This window comes from Rhagoletis zephyria, unplaced genomic scaffold (assembly GCF_001687245.7).
Source record: "Rhagoletis zephyria isolate East Lansing unplaced genomic scaffold, Rhagoletis_zephyria_1.1 Rzeph_scaffold_00041, whole genome shotgun sequence".
NCBI classification, from domain to species: domain Eukaryota; kingdom Metazoa; phylum Arthropoda; class Insecta; order Diptera; family Tephritidae; genus Rhagoletis; species Rhagoletis zephyria.
In genome coordinates this window covers 706,750-717,982 of record NW_016157125.1, presented here as the reverse complement: position 1 = coordinate 717,982, position 11,233 = coordinate 706,750, and positions in this window count along the sequence as shown.

The following is an 11,233-nucleotide window of genomic DNA, read 5'->3' as shown; positions in this document are numbered from 1 at the left end:
TGTATGAAAATGCACAAAGCATGCCACATAAATCGTCGAAGCTGCAGCGCGAAGCGAAAAGATGGCCAACTCCCATCTTTTTGCGCGCTTTGACAATCAGCCAGTTTAATATTTATTTTGTTTCGTCCAAATTCGAGTTTTCATGCAGAAACATAAAACTTAATTACATTGCTGATAATTTTAAAGCAAAATATATGAAATCCACAGCAACTTTGACTAGTAAAAAAGCGGTACAAAATTGTTTTCTTGGCGTTCATTGTGGCATACCTTTTGCGTTTGGCGCTTTGCTGGCAAAGTTATAAATGTCACGCAAAGCTACAAAGTTTTATCTGGCATCAGCTTAAAGATCACCCAGCACGGCGTGCGAGAAAAAAGTTATTTTTTTGCAGTGACGTCATTTTTTCGCCGCCATGTGAATGAAACAGAATGAAACCTGTGTGTGAATGAAACAACCGATTAAAAAATGACGTCATCAACTATTATTTTTTTTCTGAAATGCAATTACAAATACACGGTTGCCGTGCTGGGTGATGTTGTTAGTTGGTTCATGGGCTGAGCAGTAAGGGGCGATCAATGTTACCGGAAATAATTTCGAAAATGAAAGAAATGGAACAGAAAATTCTTCGGTTATGCAACGGCATTAAATTAATTTATTGAAAATGTGTCGGATAAACACCCAATGAATGGACTCAACCCTGTTTACGTGGGCTTGGTAATTAGGTCTCCAAATAAAAGGATTATAGGGATACAAAAAGGCACTACCTTCAGTTGCGTCTTACAAAAAGCAAGCATCGAAAATGAATTAGCTACTATATAATTGATATTAAGCATAAAAGTAAATTTCGAATTGGAAAATACTCCGAGGTCCTAAGCTACGTTGAGAGACTCCAATCGAGTATTAGAAATAGGGTATCACGTGGGTAGCGATGTGGATTGTTTTGAAAACGTAATTTTGTTACATTATCTAATATTAAGAATAAGTGGTTTCAGAAAATTTTTTACGACAGCAAAAGGAAAAAATCATGGGTTAACTGCGAACAAACGTCCCAGAACATGAGTGAAAAAATGGGCCAGGTTTTAAGAAAAGCGGAGTAGACAAGTAGAGTCAAAAATTTTACATAAACTGTAAGTACTATTTTTATTTTAGGGTACTCCAGACACCGCCTTCACATTGGTCATGGCGTTGCCACTTGTAATTACGAATTGGCAGTGAAAAAAGAGATGATTCAAATCACACTCCCGTCTCTTTGCTGCTTAATTTTAAATTTACACACTAATTAAAGCAACTTAGTAGTTATATATTTTAAATTGCTATATAACGGTTTTTAATAAGTTTGTTATGTGAGTGGTAACCACGGTGGAGAGAATACAGAGGTGGCGCCGATGACGATACCGCTACTCGGCTCTCAGTGATTTTGGCAGAATCAGCTGTTTTGGTGACGTCATAGTAGAGCTGACAGCAGTAGTGATGTGCTGAGTCAATACTTGTAAGTACCCAATCCTCTCGATACTCGGTACCGAAATATTTAGGCTGCATTTCTTTATTCATTCTGAATGTGGCAATAGTTTTGTTTCTTAACAGATAATTATCACAAATTGCCACTAATTTCTGCTGGAAAACGTTTCTTAACTTAAATGCTTACGAAAGGAGTGTGAAAAAGGAATGGTATAAGCGTTATGCGAATGGATGGGTGCAAGAATAAGAAGATAAGAGAAATATAAAAAGCGTGTCAGACGTGGCTTTATCTTTGTTCCTTAACAAATAATTATCACAAATTGCCACTAATTTCTGCTGGAAAACGTTTCTTAACCCAAAAAACTAGCAGCCCTCTCTCGTTCTTACGTTGTTATTTTTTGGCTTTGTTACCGATTTTGTTATAGACTATTTATCGATTTTGTTATCTTTTTTGTTATCGATTTTGCTATCGTTAATTTATCGATTATTTATCGCTTTTGTTATCGATTTTCTAATCAATTTTGCTACCAGTATTTTTATCGATTTTTTATCGAAATTTTCAGCGAAGTTGTCATCGATTTTGTTGTCTATACTTTTGTCGGCTTTGTTATCGATAGTTTTATCGGCTTTGTTATCGATATTTTGTTGGATGTTACTATCGATTTTGTTAGCGATAGAGTATAAAGATAAAAACGAAGGTAAAGGAAAACAGAATAACATAAGTGTAACTAGAACGAACTGGGGTAGGGGTAGGGATCTAGATAGAAAAAAGACAAAAAATATAAATACATATATATAAAAGCAAAAGCAGATGTATGTATGTATGTATATTTGTTATGAGACAAAATAGATACATATGTAACGTAAGTTTCACTTCTCCAGTATGGCCCAGACGCACTTACTTTTTTTAATTGTTTGTTTTTAAGTTTTGTATATTGTTGAAAATAATCCAATAACAAAGCGTAGCTATTTTTCTTTTTTTCTAATGCCTCGAACTATTAAAAACAAAAATTCTCAATGAATAAGTTGGAACTTCATCAATGTACATACAATAAACTAACTTATATTAATCTTTTTTTAAATTTGTTATTCTCGTAATTCATTCATAACGAATTCAGTACGTTGTTTATGCCAACTTAACTCGTAAATGAGTCATGAATGAGTGGAGTGAACGCGCCAGAACCAGCTATAATATTAACCAATTAAAAAAAAAAAAAACTAGTTACTCTTTTTAGCTTAGCTTCATTAATTCAATTCACCCTGGGGTTTGAAATATACTAGATGCGGTACATACACAGACACACAAATTGTGACGTTGCAAATTACGTTTACTTTTGTTCGTGTGCTATTCCCCAATTGACGATGTGTCACAATGCTAAACGTCATAGTTGTTTTTTTTTGCTTTTCGTAGAATTAATCATTTTTTCTCGCTTTATGTTTACTGCTTTAATTTATATTTACAAATTTGTTTCTGCGTTGCAGAGATCCGCTTAGATCTGCAGCTATATTTAGAACAAATAAGCATTTGCGATTTATTTCTGCTTTGCAAGTTCAGCTTTGTTGTTGTTAATTTTTTACTATCTATTGTTATAACAGTTGACACTGTCATTGTTAATCGATATTCGTTTACTTCAGTTCGTATGAAAAAATATTGTAACAAAAAAAAATTCAAATTGTCTCGGTTTAAAAGTGGGGGTGGCGCTTCAACCTACATACCTGCATACAATGCTGTATAAACATGTGAAGGTAGGTATATTAGGGTGGTCCAAAAAAATACATGCGGAAACAAAAAGTTTAAAATGTTTAAGCTCTCAGCCCTTAGGATTTTTCTAAAAAAAAAAATAATAATAACCTTTTTTTAATGTTAAAAAATATATATTTAGAACTGCCTCAAAGCACATGAAATTTTCCATGTATTTTATACATATGGAGAAGAAACACTTTTGGTAGAAATCGAATTTTTGAAAATCAATATTTTTCGATCGGAAAACTCGTGTTTCTTTTTAGGAGGCTTCCAATAACAATACCCAATTGTTTATTTCAAAATTTTTTAACACTAACTATTTTTTATATTTTCCTTCAAAACCCAATTCTTTGAGAGTGAAGAATAGAAGTCTCCTGAAGACAATCAAAATTTTCCGACAGAAAAATAATGATGTTCAAAAATTCTATACCATTTCTACGAAAAAGCATTTTTTCATTATAAAAAACCATGAAAATTTTCATGGGCTTTGAGGCAGTTCCAGATATAACTTTTTTTTTAAACTAAATAAAATACGAGTATTATTTTTTTCATTTAGAAAAATCCTAGAGGTGAGAGATTAACATTTACGATATTTTTGTTGGGCCACCCTAATGGATATATGTGAATATATGCATCAGTTATTTCATATAAATATTAATACAAATTGACATTTTAAGCCTGACTAATTATTCAATACATTCTGACAGTTCTGGCTGCTTGTTCCACTAAAAAAGAAAAGTCAGCTTCCCGACTTAAGCTGTTATTCCTGTCTGATGGAATTTCGAAGAGGGTAGCCGACTGTATGAAGAATTATAAGATGTGCACTAAAAAGTTAGTTGTCAAATAAAATAAAAGCATTTGGCCTCCAGATGTTCAACAAGGTTTTATTTTATTTTTTTTGAATAGAGTTGCCGCCTGTCTAAAAACTTATAAGATCCCCACCATTCATTGCATTCAAAACATAAGATGTCAAATTAAAGGGTTAGGTCGTTAGGTATTCAACAAGTCTTTGTTTTGAATAGGGTTGCCACCTGCTTTCTCCAAATGCGTATACATAAACATATTTATGTACACATTCAGTGCGTAGCGAAACCTCCTGTTGGTCCTGTTATGAAAGTATGATATCAGAAGAACTAGGTGCTCAAAATTAATAGCAAAACACGTCTCAGTATAGGGAATCATCAATCTTATTGTTTAAAACACTTCGTCTTACAACAACACTCAAAAACAAGTCATGAATGACATGGTCTTAAAAAAAAAAACTAAAGAATAAAAGAGAAAAAAATATATATATTGCACAGTTGAATGGCTTTAGCTTTCATTAAAAATCGATGTACATTGATAGATGATTTCCATTGATGCAAAAAAAGTAAACAATTGTGTAGGTATGTATATAGTATTTGTTTTTTCTCGCCTCTGTTTTAACAGCACGCAGTTTTGTACGGCTATTGAAATGTTTTTTTTTTAGTTAAACTTTTGCTTTAATGCTAAATTTTTTCTTACATAAAAATTCTGAACTCTTTTAGTTCAAAGCCTGTCACATTATTTATGTTAAATTATATCATTAAGTAAAGTTTTTGATAATTAATGATGCGAAGGTAGAGTCCATAATTTGCTTTGACGTTCATGCTTTAGTAAACATACATATGTGTATAATATACGTATATTTAAGAAATAAGAACTTTTAACTTCTTAATACGAATAGTTTAAGTTTCATAAAAACTATGCGCAAAAAATACTCGCAGGTCTTCTTACATGGAAGAAAAAAAGTTAAAAATTCCCTAATCTGATAGCTTTCATTTCTAGTAGTTCAAATCTTGTCACATCCTTCTATATAAACCAACTGGCGGAATTGATACATTTTTGCTATTTCTTTTATTTTTATCCGCGCGATATCGCTTAAAGCCTAAGCACCAATGAACTCTAATCTTCCCCTCAAAAATGCGCAGCATTCGCAGGGTAAGTGCCTTGCAGATTCATAATTCTCCTCAGATTCATTCTGGCCACATGAATTTTGGCGTGTTTCTACCTTGCACCGCCTTCTGAGAAGAATAATACATACATGATATTGAGCTCACCGGTTGTAAGCGGCCTGTCCTATCTCTTTCAAGACGGCGAAAGTGGATCCAGCCTATGTGCCCGCATCCAATCCAGGGACCAAGAACGCATTCTGGTTTTGGTTTAGTTCTGCATAAGAAAAAAATAAAATGTCAAGAACGTTCCCACAAATGACCTAATCGGCAACAATAGTATTGAGAGCTGTTTGAGCGGGAACAAAATGAGAACAAACGTTTCGGGAACATTTCATATGGAACAAAATGCGAGCAAAACTCTCGGAAACGTTCTCAAGAAGAACAGAATGAGAACTAAACTTTCGGAAACGTTTCATATGAGAACAAAATGAAAACGAAAGTATCGAAAACATTTTCAAAGCGGATCAAATAAGACCAAAACTCTGGGGAACGTTCTCAAGAAGAATAGAATGAGAACGAAACTTTCGGAAACGTTTCCAATGAGAATGAAAGCATCGATAACGTTTTCAAAGCGGATAAAGTAAGACCAAAACTCTAGAGAACGAAACGCGAAAAAAAGATTTGAGAACTTAACGTTAAGAATAAGAAGGGCATCTGCGTGTTGGGATCAAAATCCATTTATGGAACAATTCTTCATTTTCTTTGCAAGAAAAATTCATGTCTTAATGTTTTGATTAATTTTAATATTTAAAACATTTCAAACGCTATGAGAAAAATTTAGTTCGCGCTTCCATTCTTCGTGAACAGTTCAGAGAAGATTTGCTTCCGTTCGTTCTCTGGCAGAAAGTTCTCGAGACTTTAGTTCCCAAATGTTTCTTCGAGTGAAAGTTCCTTAGAATTTTTTTCCATTCTTCGCGAACAGTTCAGAGAAGAAGATTTGCTCCCGTTCGTTCTCTATCAGAAAGTTCCCGAGACTTTAGTTCCCAAATGTTTCTTCGAGTGAGAGTTCCATAGAATTTTGTTCCCGTTTTGTTCTGTGCGAGAACGCTCCAGAGACTTTTGTGGGCATTTTGTTCTTTTTGGAAACTTTCCACAGTGTTTTGTCCTTATATAATTCCCATTTAGAACGTTCTGACAGTTTTGTTCTCATTTCATAGCATAGCATAGCCGCGAATTTGGCTTGGAATAAGGTGCAATGGTCCGGCAGGCGGAACGAATTTTGTATTCCTAGTTCTTCCGAGTACATGACTTCTCCGGTCTTGTTATCCATTTTATATCCGTCAGTGTAGATCCACGTCAGTTGGTCCTGCCAGGTCCTAAGTCTATGGTTTCCTTCTAGGGATTTCTACTTTAAACACTTTGCCGAAGGTTGTGGTTGGCACGAAGTAGTCTCTTATTTCCAGCAGGCGAAGCCCATTAAGAGTTGAGGAGTGACTACAGTGATTTACCTTTTATAATGGAATCTTATTCTATCTAGTAAATAGTTCAAGTTCCGTTTTGCTTAGGAGCCCCCCTATTCAGCCATGCCTCTAAGAAGTTGGTTTACTACCAATAGTCCAATAGGGCATTTGTCAGCGCTGACCTAACTGATAAGAACAAGATGATGTTGAATGCGCCTTCCAAGGGCAATATTTTTTTTTTTCAATACCACTGAGGGAAATGCTGTTAAACGAATTTACGAACGATGTGGACTTGTATCGTGAATAATGCTATTAAAATAAAAACTGAATTTCCATAAGATTTTTGGATTTGCTCGCGGACCTCAATTATTATGGCATTAAATTAATATCGCTTGACAATGCTAATGCAGCACGTACTCGTACAGCAAATGCGTTTTTAAATTTATATGGCTGATTGTGCATACATGCCTACATACATACATAAATAGATACATATGTATGTATGCGGTTGATCTCCAGATATAGAAATCAAACATTTGTATGCAAGGAACATTGCACATATTTGTCCATTTTATTAATTCGCTCATTAATGATTTCTAAAACACAAACTTGAATTTAATGCAATCCATTACAGCAATTACTCACGCTGATTCACCCGCAATTCCGTGCGAAATGTCATACCAACCAAACAAACACCTACGACAAGTATTACGAACAATTGAAAAATATATACATATGTACATGTATATACTTGAATGTTTGTATACTTTTAATGAAGTAAAGATCATTACCAAACGGAACTGCCTTCAAAATTAAGCGAATCCCGACTGGTTCTGCGTGTGGGTGTAAAAGCGGTTGGTCACTGGTGCAATGCATCTATGCTTGTTTGTGCATTATTCGTTGTTCACATCTAATGCGCTCATCAGGCAGATCCTAAATTACGTATGTACGTACATTAGACTGCATCACTCCCCATACAAAAAAAAAAAAAAATCGGGACCCTTGTTTCCATTGGAATTATCAAATCTATTATATTTTAAGACATCCACCAAAATATTTCGGAAAAATATTAAGTTTTACGTGAGCTGGATCGATTTAAAAATACCTCCAAAAATAGAGTTTTTTATGAATAAAAATAGTTTCTTAAAGATGTTTTTTGAAAGAGTCCCCTCAAATGGCAAAACGGTTTAAGCTTAAAAAATTTGCATACAAAATTTATAAAAAGTTTAAAAAAAATATTGAACGGAATCGTAGTAATGAGATTTTTTATACTGTTTTTTTGTAACGTTTTTTAAAGATTGGTATACGGTTCCGATTTAGACTTGTGAGGTATCATTGGAAATGTATTTTCGCACCCTTTTTTATTTCTTTGCTAATAAGCCCATTCAACGTCATTCAAAGTTGAATTAAGATGTATTGGTACTTGAAAAAATAAAAATAAAATTGGGACACGAATGACTTTTTTTGCACAGAAATAAAAATGATTGAAAAATACCTTCCTACTGAGATCCCAAAAGTCTAAATCAGAATAGTTTTCGCCCAGTTATTCAAGGTTTTCGTAAATCAATCTTTGAAAAAGGTAAAAAAGAGCATCAAAAATCTCATTATTACATTAAGTCTTAATACTTTTCCGAAATACTTTGGTGGCCGTCTTAAAATATAATGGATTTTGTAATCCCGGCGGAAAACCGCAACTTTTTTCGGTGATGCAGTCTAATGTACATACATACACATACATAATGTTTAATGAAAGTGTATTTTATGTGCGGCAATTTTTCATGTCACAAACCACTTTTACTGCAGCTTTAATGCATTTTCGCAAAATGTAAAACACTAAAATTAAAACTAAATAGAGAAAATAAACGTTTTTACTGCTTTTACCGAATTACTATGATTGATTAGACTTTCTGATATCAGATTGTTTTACATACGTAAGTATCAGGAAAAAATGTCAGTTTAATAAATCTGTTATCTTTTGACTTTTTAAGTAGAGTTGGTTGCTATCCTTCGCAAAAGCTAATGCCAAGTTGAGACAGGCTGTTAGTCGAGCAATTAGTCAAGCTTTTTCGATTGAGACGCTAATTGAGCTCCATTTACAATACAAAATTTCCATACTTAAGCTTAGTATCCAGCTCTCAAGAAAAGCAAAACTCTGTATAAAAAAAAAAACGCCGACGAAATGGCGAAGCTGTTTTCTTGTGTCAAATTTCCTTTCGGCAATGCGGAGTTCTTAACAAATTTGCTACGCTTTCTACTAAGGGTTTCTAATTTTTTTTGTGAACAAAGAGCGCAAGTAGGAACCCATGTTCAGTTATCGAAATTCCTTGGAAACTACTATTCTTAGATACGATATAATTACGGTGACCATCCGTCCTGTATTATACGGGACAGTCCTCTTTTTGGACCCGTTGTCCTGGCAATTTATTTATTTTATACGGGACGCCAAATGTTCTGTATTTCTTTTAATGTCCTGTATTTGTCCCGTATTCGGTGTTTCGATGCCTTAACATCTCATTAAAAAGGCCAGCCTATGAACGAGTTTTAAGTGATCTGAATGCCTGTGTTTCGATTCGAGGAATACATACAGTGGCCAAAATAGAAGCTAGGACTCGACATTTCAGCAAAGTTTGGCTATTTTTCCTTAGTCTATTTAACGTTTATTATTCTTTGTGAAAGTAAAGAAAGCTCTTTTCCTAAAAAACCCATATAATACTGTTTAAGTGCGACTGCTAACACCAGGCGCCTAAATTCGTGCTATGTGCTGCTGCATGTCCAAAAATTTCCTTCATTAAATTAATGAATGCACTTCTCAATTGCCATGTAATAAAACTTTCTTATGTCATTGTCAATATTTTGTAGTTCGACGTTATGTTATACTTTGTACGTATGCAAAGCAATTGACGTTTTGGAAGTCAGCCATACTTACCTACTTTGTATGAAAAAGATGCTCAACATCGTCAATAACAAAAAAAAAATATGGTCAAAAATTAACGGTAAGTCTTAGCGACTTCAAAATCGCACTTTATTGTACTTAAATTTAAGGTTTCTTTTTAATTTTGTGGGTAAAAATCTCGGGGAAAATTTCCTACAAATTTGTGATGTTACTACAAGGATGCTATTTCAAGGCTAATACATCTAGGATTATTGAAGAAGGCTTTAAGATCAATAAGTTTTTGTGGAAAAAATGTTCAAAATTATTTTTTGTCCCGTATTCGGCTCCCATAAATATGGTCACCGTAGTTATAAGGTAAGTGGGTGTGGTAGTGGACCAACTTAAAAAATCTTGCACAAATATAAAACTTAGTTTCAATCGGACTAAATTTAGTATATAAACCCGATGTTTTTAGTTTCCAGTTCAATGGGAGGTAGGCGTGTTCTTCAACCGATTTCGCTCAAATTTTAAATTTTTCTTGAGATATGCTCACAAACCCTCTGTGCGAAATTTCGTTGATCTGCGACAACTCCTTCTACTTTTGGCCATCCACTATATGGGGACTTTACAATGTGCGTCGCTCCACAAGTCGCAATGGCTAAGTGAGCAAAGCACGGGCGTGTCATTTGAGACATTCGAGTCCTAAGGCAGCGGAATTGTTTTTTCTTGTTTTTCAATTTGCACTTTATTTTTTTTTAATTTTCTTTTAATTTTGTTATATTTTATTGTTCTAAAAAGAAAAATATATTTGTTTTATTTCATTTAATTTTTAAAAACTTATTTTACTTTTCTAATTAAATATTTTTTTAAATTTAATTTTCTTTTAATTTTTAGATTTTTTTAATAATAATATACTTTTTTGATTTAATTTAATTTTTAAGAACTATTTTCTTGTTTTTTTTTTATTAAATTTTTTTATTTCTTAGATTTTATTGTTTCAAAAAGAAAACAATTTTATTTTCAACTTTATTTGATTTCTAAATATATTTTTAATTATTTTTGCTTTAATAATAATAATAATAATCCCAACGGTTTTTACCCTCCATTCCCGCCCATCCGCACGAGGGGCGCAGTCCGCATGACGTACGGAACCAATATTTTAAATTTTTGTGCCGAGTCACGATAGGCAGGAGTTTGTTAAGTGTCGAGATCTAAAACTGTTCAGCTACAGAACTAAATTCATCAGCTGATTTTATGTATTTATGTCAATAATTCACTTATTGAGAGAGGAGAGTATCGCTTTCTTAATGCTGAAAAGCGGATCTGATATATCAAACGTGCTGGAATGAGAGTTAAAATCCTGGCATAAGCAACGGAGTGGGTCGTGCAATTCAAAATTGGTTTTACAAGCTTTCAGAAATATGGGACAAAAGTGTCTTGATACGCGTGAGGGAACATTAAAGCTTACATCAGCCAGAAGAGACGGACTTGAAATTGAGCCTGTCAGTAATTTAACCATAAAAATTATACCAAGCATTTCCCTGCGACTGGCAAGTGTAGGAAGGTTAATAAGTTTTAAGCGACTCGTATAAGGTGGAAGACTATATTGAGAATCCCATCGGAAATTTCTTAAAGCAAAAAGTAGGAATTGTTTTTGAATTGATTCTATCTTGTCTGAGTAAATTTGATACCTTGGATTCCAAACCACCGAGCCGTATTCCAGAATCGGCCTAACTAATGTTGTAAACAGGGTTTTAGTGATATAAGGGTCACTAAATTCTTTTGACC